The following is a 14,955-nucleotide window of genomic DNA, read 5'->3' as shown; positions in this document are numbered from 1 at the left end:
TGCAACATAATAGTACAGGTGGATTTGGGGCCCAAATAAATGTGAATGTTAAGGCTTAAATGGAAGAAGTAGGATATTCCCCAGAAAGGAACATTTAGGATGTTTTGTGGAGTGGCCTAGTGATTTGACACTTTAGCCTAACTGACTAACCTTCTGTTACACAAATGTAGAACTTTTTGCATATTCATACAGGGTGGGTGCATGGTGTCAGTTTTTCTTCCTATGGGAAACTTCACCTGAGATAACTGTCATATGAACAACCAGATCTCTACACATCTCCACCTGAGTCTTCTGCAGTTTGGCCCTACTTAGCAGAATTCATCACCTTCTGGTGATGGGGACGTGGTGCATCTAGGGTGGGAGAAGCTTCAGATTCTAGAGCATCAGCCTTTGTCTTCAGTGTACTCTGGGTAGCTTTTGGTCCATTCCCTGATTCAAAAGTGTGTGCGACAACTAAACTCAGGGCCATTGGATTTGAATGCCATTGTAGTTCTCCCAAACCCAGTATCTAGCTCAGTACCTATGCCAAGGACAATTGAATTAGAGGAAGGATGACTTACAGTAAGAAAGCCCACCTGCATCCATAAAGGAAACTAAAGCAAAATCCTCTCCAGCTCCAAGAGTTAATCAAGTAAGACAGAACAGGGATGATGTCTACATATTGTAAATCCAAATCCAAAAATACCTGCTTCAAGTCTTCTATCAGTTTCCCATTGCACTTAAAATAAAATTCATTGTCCTCGCCATGTCCTGCCTTACCCGGTCCAGCCTTTCCAGCCTCATTATACCCTCTCTCCCCCTCTACTGTAGCTACCCTGATTTTCTTCTTATTTCTTGAACAGATCAGTCCTCTACTCACAATATGACATTTGCACTTGCTGTTTCAGAACCCCTCAGGCCACAGTCTTTGCAAGACTGATTATTTCTTGTCATTCAGAGCTCAGATCAAATTCTTCTCTTAAAGGGTATTCCCAGAATATGGGTTGCTTATTTATTTGTACATTTCTTATTGTCTGTCTTTCCCTCTAAATTCTAAGCTCCATGAGAACCAGAACCTTGCCTATCTTTTTCACTGCTGAATTCCCACTTCCTAGAACAGTGCTTGGCACATAGGATGCAATTAATAAATACTTGCTGAATGAATAAATGTGTGAATATAACTATTAATGTTTAGTTGCAACTCACAGCCTAGTTCCCAGAAAATTGGTGGGAAAAGTGAGATCAGGACATTGATAAAGCTGAGCTGATGTGAGACAGAATGAGAAGGGACAATGGAGACAGAAGAACAGAAGGAAAAAGACAGTCTTACACACACAGGCTACAGGAATCTCAGATCAGCTGGTGCACTAAGAGGGAACTTTACAAGGGAAAGCTTGGTCCCCAGGTGCCTCTGTAGAATTTGATGGATGCACACTGTGGAATTCTATGCAACAGTTATAGGCACTAGACTAGATATCCAGATAGCCATATGGATGGACCTTTCCATCACAAGGCAGACTGAAAAGTCAGGGGCAGAATGATAGATCATATAACACCATTTACATAAACTTATAATAGAAAAACATAAAGCAAGAATGCACCTTTTACAAGGCCACATACAAAAGTACATATATTAAAAACATAATGGTTGCTTGTGGGAAAGGAAGGAAATGGGAGTGGGAAAATGGAAAAAGGAAATGCATAAATTAGATAAAAATGAGAGAGGCCTTGTCATCAATGATGATCATGTTCCATGAGGATCGTGATTCATTCAACCCTCTGCACCTGAAGTACAAAAGCAAAAAGGAATTTTACCTCCTGAGTCAGGCCAGTGTATGCAAGACACTAAAATCCAAGCAAAGTTTGAATTGTCCAAGTAGATAAGTATCTCTGAATTGTTTCCTGATTAAGAGCTACTTTAGATTTCTCCAGAGTCTAAAGCTAAAGGTACACTAAGCATTAAAGCTACTGATTTGGGTGGTAGAGAAGGGACCCAAGAGGATGTTGCTTAGCTAGGAGGGTTATAGCCTCTCCCCATGGAGAATCCTTAAAAGCTATAAGAAGAGAATGGGGAAAAACAGGAGTACTGAAAAATTGGGAGCCCCTTCATAGTCAAAAGTGAGTAATTTCAACCACGATGGAGGCTGCGGGGGTGAGGGAAAGAAGCATGTAAAAAATCCAGTTATTTGCCATGCTCATACATTATACAATAGATACTAGATATGCAATATCCATTCATCCATTCATTCATTCATTTATTCAACCAATATCAGGACATGTATTTAATGCCAGGCTTTGTTCAAGGTACCTAAGATACAGAAAGTAAACAAAACAGACTGGCTCCTATTTCCATGGCTTATGAAAAACTAGCAAACCAATGAATTAATGAAACAAGAAAAAGTATCAGTGATAATCGCTATGCTAGAGAGACACAGTGATTAAACGCCAGCTTCTAAAGTCAGAAAGCTTAAACTCATATTCCAGTTCTGCCACTTCTTAGTTGTGTGGCCTTGGGCAAGTTACTGAACCTTCTAGTGCCTCATTTTCCTTATCTGTAAAATGGAGATAATAATTAAATCCACCTCGTAGGGCTGATGTGAAGATTAAATGAATTAGTACCCAAATAGTGCTTAAAAACAGGACTGGGCCCATGATAAGCACTTAATAAATATTAGTAATGATTACGATGGTGATGTTGATTGTCTGGTGATGGTGGTGGTAGTGATGGTGGCAATTGAAGCTAAGACACATTTGGCAATCAGATGGTATGCAAAATTTTGGAGAAAGAGCACTCCAGGCAGAGGAAGCAGAATGTGCAAAGTCCCTGGAAAACTAGATGAAACTTGGTATGTTGGAGGAAGGAGGATTGGGATGCTCAGATCACAATGAAGAGCAGGGAGAGTGGTAGGCAACGGCCAAATCATACAGAAACTCATTATCCAGGACAAGGAGTTGGGGCATTATTGTAAATTCAGTGAGAAACTCCTAGAGAGTTATGACAGGAAAGTGATATGATCCTTACAATAACGTTAGAAAAGCAGTGTTGCATGCATTTCACCAGGGAGGTAATGGAGGCTTAGACAGTTCAGGAAATGAAGCGATGTCACATAGCTATAACTGGTGGGGCCAAAATTCGAACCCAAGTCTATCAAGCTCTATCCAGCTCATCTTCCACCCCACCAAGCATCATACTTTATTCCAAAAGAATTCCTAACTCATTCCCTTTCTGCCACAATTAATGGAAACAACACGATCAAACATCTGGCTAAAATCAGCATGGTAAGCACTTAGCTTTACATGCTCTGCTCTCCTTGAATGGCTACGAGGAAAATCAGCATCAGCAGGCCAGACATTCATGTAATCAAAATTGGATAACACATCCAACTGGACTTCTCTGAGAATGCCAGCCTTCCAGTAACATCACATGCACCTTGATACAACTGGTTCTTACAAATTGTCACCCGGCTCATGGCAGTCTTTCCTTTCTAATTGGCCTGTTTGATTACTTGGCAGAGAATTTCTTCCCTTCCATTTTCTTCAGTCAACTTCAAGTGGAAGGAGAGGGTGAAAAGGAACAAGAAACAAAGAGGAGGCTGGAAAATGTTACCATAGTGATTAAGTGAGCCTCTTCTGAGTTCCCAGGCTAAACCAAGAATTAAAAAGAATACGGTGTTCTGTTTTGGCTTGGCTTTGATTTCTGTTTTGTTTTATTTTTGGCTTTAGCACTGTGAATAACTGTTATCAGAGACTCTAAGGCAAAGGCTGAGGACTGGTACCAGTTCTTGGAGATTTACAATCTTATTTTGCAGCAGTCTTTTTCTCCTCTTTCCACTCTTCAGTAGATCTGTAAATCTGTTTCAACATTCTAGCAATAAATGACTTCAATTAAATTCATAAAACAGTTTATTAATAATAATAGCAAGCATTTTTGATGTGCCAGGCACTGTGCTAAGAGTTTTACATGCATTATCATATTTAAAACAGCACCCTTTAAGGTGCAAGGAATGGTAAGTGTTGAAAAGATATGGGTAGGGCCCTGAAGTATCTGCTGGTTACTGAATTCTAGCCAATATGACTCCAAACAACATGTGCTAAACCACTCCCAGCATTGAGAAACTCTGTATTCCTCTTCTTATGTGAAGTACTGTGGAGTATTCACAGATGAATTTGAGACTTTTCCCTTCAGGGAATCTCAGACATAGAGTTATAGAATTTTAAAGCTTAAACAAACTCATTTGCTTTAAGAAAAGTATATATAGTGATATAGAAATGTCAAATATATACCACTCCTATTTATCTCTCCAAAGCAGATGTCACTAAACAATCACAAGCCTGTACTGAGCATCAGAACCCTTCTCAACACAGCCTATTGGGAAACCACTACAATTGGTTCATTCATTCATTTCCCAACAAACATTGTTGGAAACATTCATTTAGTACCTGCTGTGGTCTAGGCACTTAGAATATAGAGGTGATTAAGACAATGGCTTCTATGATTCTCCTGATACCCCATTTTCACTGTAGTGTTAATTCTTACTCGACAAATATCTTTTACCCAGAAGTATCTTAATAGTTTGCTCATTCTTTTTCTCTAAAGGGCATTAGATGATTGGGTTCACATTACAGATCAAAGCCGTGACATGATCAGGTGTTTCACTATAATTTATCCAAAAATATCTCTCTATTTTGGCTGGAAACATGTAGTAGATTGGATTAGTTTCCAATTGTTCACTCCTTGTCTGTATTAAAATTATAAGTTCACACCATTATACCAGGTGTCTTAGCTTGGCAAGGCTGCTATGACAAACACCACACACAGACTGGCTTAAACAACAGGAGTCCAACATTGAGGTATCACCACGCCGTGCTTTCTCCTGGAGTCCGTAGCAGTCTGGTGATGGCTTGCTGGTAATCCTTGGTTTTCCTTGTCTTGTAAAAGCATCTCTACCTCTGTCACATGGCAATCTTTCTCTCTTCTCTGGCCTCTCCTAATTCCCGCTTAATCATCTCCTCCTGAGGACTCCAGTCATAATGGATTAAGGTCCACCCACATTCGGTTTGGCCTCACCTTAATAATAACATAGTCAAAGATCGTATGTACAAAGGGGTTCACACCAATAGGACCAGGAGTTAGGACCTGAACATGTCTTTTGTGGGTAACATGATTCATTCCTCAACACGAGGTAACTGTGTAATGCCCCCTGCTGTGGGCGTAATACACTTCTCTGTTTTATCGATAGTATGTTTGGTCCAGTGACTTGCTTTAGCCGATGGAACATTAGCAGACATGATGAGACCAGCAGCTTTAAGTGTCTTGCCTGTTTTGCTTTTCTCTGCAGTGCTCCTATGATCTGCCATGAGAAGAAACACCTCAGAGAGCTGCTAGTTCAAGGGGAAAGAGGGAACTCGTGGACCTGTCCTGAAGTCAACTCTCCACTTGGAGCCAAGCCCAGCCAATTCCCAGCTGAGCTCAGCATAGTTACAGCCAACCTGCAGACCTGCAAACGAGGAAATGAATGTTTGTTGTTGTTAGCCACCGAGATTTGGAGGACATTATGCAGCCAAAACTCAACAAATACAGAACTCTCGTTTTCTCAGACCCCTTTACAATCCTTTCACTTCTATTCTTAGGCAGGAGCTATTGCTTCTCAATTGGGACCATTTCTCACCAAGAAGCAAAGTAAGAACTATTGTATATAAGAAATATTCTATATAGGAAGGCCACCAGTTTACAACAAAGCCAGTCTGAGGTGTGGATACTGGCCTGTCCACTAGGCATGCTCACTAGTTAGTAATAGACATGTTTTCCAATATGAATAATTCAAATCAGAAAATTTAAAATTTTTACATGCCACAAACCTTCTTGCCAGGCAGTCAAAAGTCAACTCTTTTTTTTTAATCAATCAGAGTTTAATCAAACAGTCACCATTATAGGATTTAGAGTACGAAGAGATTTACTATGGAAAAATAGACTTGTATAACCGTTGGTGGACTGCAAGAGCAAAGGGAAGGAAGGCTGCTTTCATGAAGTCCAGAAGTGCTGAGGTCACAGGGAAGCCATTACCAATTGTCCCAGCTACCTATGGCCCCAGAGTGGATGATGCTCCAAAGAATGCTGAACAGCAAGGGCAAAAAATTGACAAGGGGTGGACTGTGATGGTTAGGTTCGTGTGTCAGCTTGGCCAGGTGATGGTGTCTAGGTGTCTGGTCAAGCAAGCACTGGCTTAACCATTACTGCAAGGACATTTGTGGCTGGTTAATAAACCAGGAGGCTGGTTTACTAAATCATCCATCAGTTGACTGCACTTGTAACTGAGTACATCAACAAAGGGCATGTCTTCTGCAATGAGAGAATTCAATTAGCTAGATTTAATCTGATCAGTTGGAGACTTTTAAGGGAGAAAAAAAGAGAACCTTCACGTCTTCAGCTAGCCAACGAAGCATTTCCTGAGAAGTTAATTGAATGCTTTCATTGGAGTTGCCAGTTTGCTGCTTGCCCTACGGAATTTGGACTAGTGCATCCTGCCCTACAGAATTTGGACCCATGCATCCCCACAGTTGTGTGAGACACTTTTATAAAATCTTATATTTATGGGAAAAAAAAGTCAAGGGCAAAGCCTCATATCTGCCATCTCCAATGCCCTCATGCCTGCACAAAGATTCCCCAAAGGAACAATGGCATCTTCTCTTCCACGTTCCAAATCTCACATCAGGGCATCTCATTGATGGAATCTGAATAGAAGCCTGCAGAGAAGGGAATTCAGTTTCCTGGCTTACACTCCCTAATATAGGGGAGAACTTAGAAGGACTGTGTCAACAAACAATATCCCTCACACCTACCAAACTCTTTCTGGTTCAGGCCCCACATCAAGGTCTAGAGACTCAGGGTTAAACAAAACAGATACAGCCCTTACCTTCACAGAGCATAAGGTCCAGGTACAATTTTTCTCAGAAGCAATTGAGCAATTATCTTTCTGAATATTGAGGATAACTGTAATACAATGTGGTATCCACAAAGCATCTAAGAGGACAGAGAGGAGATGATTCTCACCCACCTAAGGGGCTGGCCAGGGGGAGAACAGAGAAATTTCCTTCTCAATCACACACACACACACACACAACTGTAAACCATTGCACATCTGACATATAAAAATCACCATGTAGCCCCAAGGACAAGGATGAAGTATGGAAGAATTAAATGTATTTCAAAAATATTTGGGGTCTGTTACCACAAAAACCCTTGTCGCTAGAACCAGCTACCCAAACCCAAAATTTATTCTTGGGAGCTTCATCAAGGCCTCAATTTATATTTTTCAAATGTTTTGAGCTTCCTGTAGTGTACCATAGGAAGTTGGGAAGGATCCAACTTCTGAGCCTTCAGTTTAAAGACACCTGCTTTCTGAAGTGTATTAATGCAACCTGGGTGTCCCATGCAAACCCACTGTGTGGGTACTTTAAGCTTTTTCTTTTCTTTTCCTTTTTTTTTTTTTTTTTTTTTTTTTTGGTTTAGAAAGTTTTTCCTTGTCCTCCTTCAATTTTTGCCTTTTCTCACGAATTACTTTAAAGCCCTAACACCTTCAAGAACTCCTGGGGTGTTATATGTTAATTAAAGCATTTCCAAGTGGACAGTGGGTGGGTAGGCAGTGAATTAATTGGAAACTACACAGTACTGTGCTTTAAGAAAATCCCTGCTGTTCCTACTTTTGTGATTTCTCTGCCAAACAGGATTCTTATGTTCTAATTTTAAAAGCAGATATTACAGAGCACAAGAGTCCAGTTTCATTTAATGCCCTCTTTTCTAACTGACTCCCCAAAAGCACAGCAGCCACCCTTGCTGAAACGGCAGACATGAGCTGTGAATTTGTCAGAGGTTGCACATGGATGTGGGTAAAAGAGTTCTATGTCCAGCTCAAATCAATTTACCTGAACTTTTATATAAACAAAGGACTCGAACCCTGATAGACACTATGAAAAAACTCAAATCCAATTGGCTTAAACAAAAGAGAAAATTTATGGTCTCCTATTGCAAAGAAATTCAGGGGTCTCTTGCTTCAGACATGCCAGGGTCCAGCAGGAATCTGTACTTCAGCTCAGCTTCCCCATGTGGGTTTTATTATCAATCAGATCCTTCTCAAGCAAGGACAAGCCAGCGGAGTGTCTCTTTCCCCATGGTTCCAGCTTAAATCCAAGGACTGGCACTCATTAGACTAACTTGGATCATGACTCTTCCCTAACCCAACAAAATGTTCAAGAGAATGAACAATGGACTTGGCTTTGGTCGCCTGTCTCCTGCCTGGTCAGCCTCAACAGAACTATATAGACTGAGAGGGGTGTGACTGCCTTAACAGAAAAAGAAGGAGCACACATAGCTAGACACAAAAGGTATCTGCTACAATTCTTAAAATTGATAGTAGCTAGCTTTTAGTTAATAATTAATTATATGCTAGGCACTGTGCTAAGTGCTGGGCAAGCATTATCTTATTTAGTCCTCATGATCACCCTATGAAGTAGATTCTATAATTATCCCCATTTTAAAGATAAGGAAACCAAGACCTCGTCCCCTTCCCCAAAGCCTCCTTTTCTTTCAGGTTGTCATTGCCCTCTTCTATATCCAGATCAGATCATGTCTGCTTTCAGGCAGGAACCGGTAACATCTGAAGATAAACTCATGAATTTCCCCTTTCAGGACATGGTGCACTTCAACTGCCCCATAAGTCAGACAATGTCCTCTGCTAAAGGAATCTCCAGCATCAGCAGACGGAGCACCTAGAAAGTGGGAATGGTGAGAGGAGTCAATCTTTGGGTTCCTCCAGTGTATGATTTTGCCTCCCTAAGAGGCAAGCATTATATCACTTTGCAGAATCTGCTTCCTCTTTTTTATTTCTCCTTTTTGTTTAATAGGATATTAGAATTGGGTAGAAGAGAGAAGAAAAAAGGAACACAGAAGAGTCAGTGATGTGAATGCTCCCTAGAACAGATCACATTCAAAGCAACTGGGCAAGCATTTATTAAAGGCATTCAGATTTGCAGCCGGACCTCACTAAAAGGAAACTAACCAGCTAGGGATTTATGAAAGAAAGACTAGGAGGTGGGGCACTCACTTTACAGAATACTCTTCACAAAACAGAAAATGAACTACCTGCATTCTTTGTGCCTCATTTAAAGTTACCTGACTGACAAGAAGTCATTTGAACACATCTGCTCAGAAGCCTGCCTATTGTTTAAAGGGCAGTGTGCACACAATTACAAAGCTGAGGGGATAGCTATACGAAGTCACTTGATGAATGAGTTGTGGGAATGGTGGATGAAAGATCTACATGCAAAAAACAAATCCATAATGATAAAAAAAAATTATAGGCAAATATATTATGCTCTTGGGGTAGGAAAACTTTCTTAATTAAGACAAAATAGCAAAAGCCTTTTGGAAAAAGGAAAAGATTGATTATCCAACTAGATAAAAATTAAAAACCTCTGCATGACAAAACACAAGAAATAAAGTTTCAAGATACACAATAGACTAGGAGAAAATATTTACAATATACATAACAGACAGGAGGCTAACGTGTATGCCAAACAAAGGACTCCTATAAATCAATAATATAAACAAAACACAATAGTAAATCCAGCAAAAATACAAATATATAATTAAAGAGGTAAAACTATGAATGGTTAATAATATAACAATGTTCAATCTCACTTATAATCAGGTAAACACAAATTGAAACAATGATGAAATGCACTTTTTTACCTAGTATTGGCAAAAAATATTTAAGTGCGATAACATCAAGAGTTGGTGAGGGTGTAGGGAAACGGTTACTGATACTCATTGTGGGTGGGAACATAAATTTGTGCAGCCACTTTACAGAGCAATTAAGCAGGACTGATTAGAATTTTAAAAGCTCAGATCTCTGACAAAAAGGAAGAATGTATAAAAACACTTACTATAGCATTGCAGTAATATTAGAGACAATCTAATCAGCCATGAGTAGGAAAAGGGTTAAATAAGCTATGCAATATCCAACTATAGAATTGTACACAGTAAGTTTATTTTTCAGAGTGTAGTTTTACAGAAGTGTCATGCAGAAAATGTAGTTACCATAAAACCCCATTATTAACACCTTGCATGTATATTTGTTACAATTGATGAAAGAATATTATTATAATTGTGCTATTAACTATAGTCCATGTTTTACATTACTGTTCACTGTTTGTGTGACATAATACTATGTTTTTATATTTTTATTCTAGTTATATATACATACCACCAAAAATTTCCCCTTTCAACCAATTCAAATATATAATTCAGTGCTGTTAATTATGTTCACAATGCTGTGATACCATCACCACCATCCATTACACAGGAGTTTTAAAAAACAAGTAATATTCATATGGAGGGACACAGAACCAGTACTGAGACACATTTTGAATGAAAAATAAATATTGCAAAATGTGTTCCTACTACTATTCATCACATGCACACATATGCCCCCACAATAGCTTTATATTTGGTTAAGAATACACAGATTCTTATAGACTGCAATGATACAGATTTATAGATGGAGACATGGTTTGAATGTAGATGTAGCCACATAGAAAGATCTAGAATGATTCATGCCAAGCCAGAAGGATATATAGGAAGGAACTGAGGTCATTGGAAAAAGACAATTCTTGCTTTATCTATAAAATATTCATCTTATAAAGGAAATTTTTTCATGCCTTACTTATGAAATCATAATTAATACTTTAAAATTTTCTAGTTGATTAAAAAGCATATCCATATCCACAGTAATGAATTCAGCAAATATTTATTGAGTCTCGTAAGTGTCATATATGTAGACACACTGATGAAAAACATAGAGTCTCTGGCTCAGTCTAGTTTATTCAGTCACCTTTTAAAATTCATTCAGTAAAATTATACTGACACCCATCATGTGCCAGGCACTGTGTCAGCACTGTTGATACAGGAGTGGGGGTAGCAGAGTCCCTGTTCTCATGGAGTTCACATTTTAGTAGGGGAGACAGATATGAACAAATAATTACATAATGGGATAGGTGATGACAAATAATAAGAAAATAAATCAAAACAAGGGAATCAAGAGTCCATCATCCCTTGTGCCAAATAGATCTATTTCTCCATGTAGGGTGTGGTTGCAGCCTCTCCAGGAATTCCCCTGGGCCTCTCTTCTGGAGGTAAAAGTTAGAAGAACAAGGTTAATGGGACTAACTATAGCCCCATCACTGCAGTTGATCTCAGGGCCAAAATTAAATATTAGCTTCTCTCTCCTCCACTCTCCATTCTAAATCCCCTTCACCCTCAGTATCAGCTCAACGGGTGTTGATGGCTTCCTGAAACTGGAATTTCTGAATGAAAGGATAAATGATTATGCAATTTTAACTGCCAAATTCCTCTCCATTGTGCTTATACCAGTTTGAATTCCTAGCAGCAATGAATGAAAGAGTCTATTTCCAGACAACCTTCCCAAAAGAGTCAAAAATGGTATCTCTACATAGTTTTAATCTGCATTCTCAGATTATGGGTGAGATTGAGCTTGGATTTCTTTTCCTATGAATTTTCTGTTCATAACCTTATCTCATCTTTCCATAGGGTTGTTTGCCTTTTTCTTCTCTATTTTTAGAAACTTTTAATATTAAAGGCATTGAACTTTTATGATGAAAACTGTAACTACTTTCTCAAGAATAACATTTTTACAGAGATTTGAAGAAATTAAATGGATGAGGCATGCAGGTCTCTGTGCGGAGTATGTTAGGGGCTGAAGCAGAGTCCTCCTTGGAAAGAATAGGGTATGGATAATGTACAACATAGCACACAACTGAAAACTGACATTGACATTCAAGAAAGAGGTTGGAGCTAGAGGTACCAATTTGAAAGTTATCAACATACAGATGGTGTTTAAAGCCAGGAAACTGTAATTACTTGAAGAGTGAGTAGAGGAAGATGGTACATATTTCTGTAGTAGCAAATGTTGTACATATAAACATATTTTGCATGATGAGTGGCACCTGCTTTGCACCCATAATCTGAATCATAGATTTTGATTCTGGCAACCTCATGCCTTAAAAAGCAACGAGCACCAATATCATGCTGTAGTAGTATAAAATGTCTAGAAGTTGAGTGAAAGATTCAGTATGTTTTATCATAATTACTTCTTAATGAAAGAAAAGTAAGAAAGAAGACGTATGTTACCAAAATATGGGGCCCTGGTCCAAAGATTACACTTTCTTCTGAGAACATTTCAAAATGAAAGGTAAATTAGACTGTTCCAGAACCAGTGAAAAGGGAGAAAAAATCTGTGAAGCATGTTGGTCCTAAGAACCCTTGCATATTTGATCACCAGCCATTGCCTCTTCATTTCAAAGAGTCGGAGCATCTGCTTCTACTGCTGAGATGTGAGATGTCCAGTGCACACGTCTGATCAGGGGGTGGAGGATACCTGCTAGCAGAGAGAGATCCAAGTTGCTGGAGTTCTGGAACCAGCTTTCCCTGACATCTGGAGTTGGTAATTAAACCTCTCCCAAGTGGACAAATTGTTTACATCAGTCTAATGATCAGAAACCTATCTCTGGGCAAAACATTGTACCTTTCCAATAAGTACCGTAAATATTATATGACATCTTCGAATATAACATTTTAGGGTAATGCCACTGACTTTCCTTCTACCATCATAATGGGTGCAAGTAGGAAGATCAGGAGAGTGTGGATTATGGGGAGATCAAGAATCCTAGATTTTAGTCTCAACTCTGCCATAACTCAGCATAGGTGTGAGCAAGTTAGATGAAATGTCTTCATGATTGAATGATGTTGAATATTAAGAGGGAGGGAAGAGACATTTACAAGCTATCTAGTTCCACTTTCTTAATTTTCAGCTAAAGAAACAAGGCTTTGCCCTTTCTGGGTTCTCTTTGGGGGATCAGCCTACTTGCCAAGAACATGCATTCTAGTCTGTTCTCTGCCATGGGACAAAAAAAAAAAAAAAAAAAAAAGTCCCTGCAAAACTGTCCTGCAATGCCATTGACTGTGTGGAAAATTCTGCTGTATTCTGAAGTGAGGCATTAGGAACCATGTGCCTGTAAGTCTAAAACCACATGCTCTAGCACAGCTTATCAGGAATAAAGGTGATAGTTTGTTGGACACTCTTGGGTTCAAGTGCAGGACAAAAGCAAGGGGTAATGTTAATTCATGCCATGAAAATCCCAACAATGTTCAGATAGAATACACCAAACACTCTTGTCAACATGCAAACATTTTATTCAGAAGGATAAATATTAACACTTTTGCACCCATATATTCATTAGCCCTGGTGAGTCTCAGAGTAAATAGTTGTCCTTTGAGGAAATAGTTGTCCCTAGAAAAGGAACCTACTCAGGATTATTTTAATGAAGAGGAGAGGAGGTGAGAAAGACCTAGAGTAAGAAATCTAAAGGCAGATTTGGGATGCCAACTACTCTAGAAGAACCTGGAGAACTAGCAAATACATTCAGTCAAAATCACATGTAACTCAGCATTTCCTCTGGGAAGATTTTCTCCTCTGGGAATTCACACAGCCTTGTTTGTGAACTGGGGTCTCACTGCTCTGACATTCACTAGCTCTGTGAACACTGGGACACATATTTCACCTTCCTGAACTTCACTTTCCTCGTCTGTAATACAGAAGTACCTAGCATTTATTTGTCCCTTGCTGTTGCCAGCCATTGTGTACTAATTAGGATGCACTGCATGCCAGACACTTCAACAAGTGCATCACATGAACGAAGTCATTTGAACTTCATAAAAATCCCGCGAGGTAGGTGCTATTATTCTCATTCCATAGATAAAAAACTGAGGCACAAAGAGTTTCAGTAACTTGCTCAAAGTCACAAAGCTAATAAGAAAGGGAGGCAGGATTTGAACCCAACCATTCTGACAGGAAAACCTTCTTCTAAACTATACTAGGGTCCACTCAAGGTCCAGGTGGACTCCAGAGCCCAAGCATTTAGCCGCTGAATAAATAAACCCTGTCCACCTTCATAGATTTATTGCAAAGAACTTTTGAAGCTGTAGAATGTCTTAGAGTCAAGCACACAGCAAAGAACTTATTACATTAATGACAAAAAACCCTTGAAAGGAGGGAAATATGAGTAAGAACTTACTTGGTAAAAGAAGTAATGGCTTTCCCTTGCAGGGGGACCCCACCTGCACCTAGGGCAGGCCATCCTTCTGAACAGGGCTGAGGCTTGAGATGCCAATTTGTGGCTTCTCAAATGTGCTGCTGATCTCTGGTTGCCGATGATCAGAAGAAATGGCAACCTTTTGTCAGTGTTCAAAAGCAGGTCTACAATGATTGTGGAAAGATGGAGAAGTAGGGAGCACCAGAACTCAGTCCTTCCACCAAAACAACTATTAAACATGCAGGAACTGTATGAAACAACAACTTTGAAGCTCTGGAGGCCAGAAGAACATGGTAGAGCATCCAGGGAGAGCAGGAGGAAGAGGCTGATAAATTACAGTAAAGAGCAGTAAGTTTCTCCCTCCACATGGCAGCAACCAGTGCCCACCAGTGCCCATATCCCACTCTCACAGCAGGCTGCCAAGGGGTCCAGTCCTAGCTAGCTTGCTGGTGACAGAAAGGGACACAAAAATCCTCTTCCCCAAGACCAGAATGGGCATAGCTAATCACTGATCATGGCTTTGATTAGCAAATTTGGATTGCTGGGGGCCTGGATCTAAGGGCAGCTATTGTTTCAATCGGTCCTGGGCAATGGGTAGCCATTGTTTCAACCCTCCCCAGATAGGGGTGGCAGCGGTGGGCATAGGGACTTAAAGACACTGTGCTTCCTCAGGACTGCACAGGACAGTTAGCTGAAGGGCTGCATTTATTGGGCAGGGCAGGAAAGCTCAACTGTGGGGAGCTGTCAGAGAAGCTCTTGGTGCCTTTCCTGATCAACTCCCAGGGCACTTTGGAAATGGTCTGTGCCTCC

Source organism: Choloepus didactylus, chromosome 6 (genome assembly GCF_015220235.1).
Source record: "Choloepus didactylus isolate mChoDid1 chromosome 6, mChoDid1.pri, whole genome shotgun sequence".
Classification (NCBI taxonomy): Eukaryota; Metazoa; Chordata; class Mammalia; order Pilosa; family Megalonychidae; genus Choloepus; species Choloepus didactylus.
The sequence above is the reverse complement of the archived record's forward strand: the minus strand, read 5'-3'. Positions refer to the sequence as shown.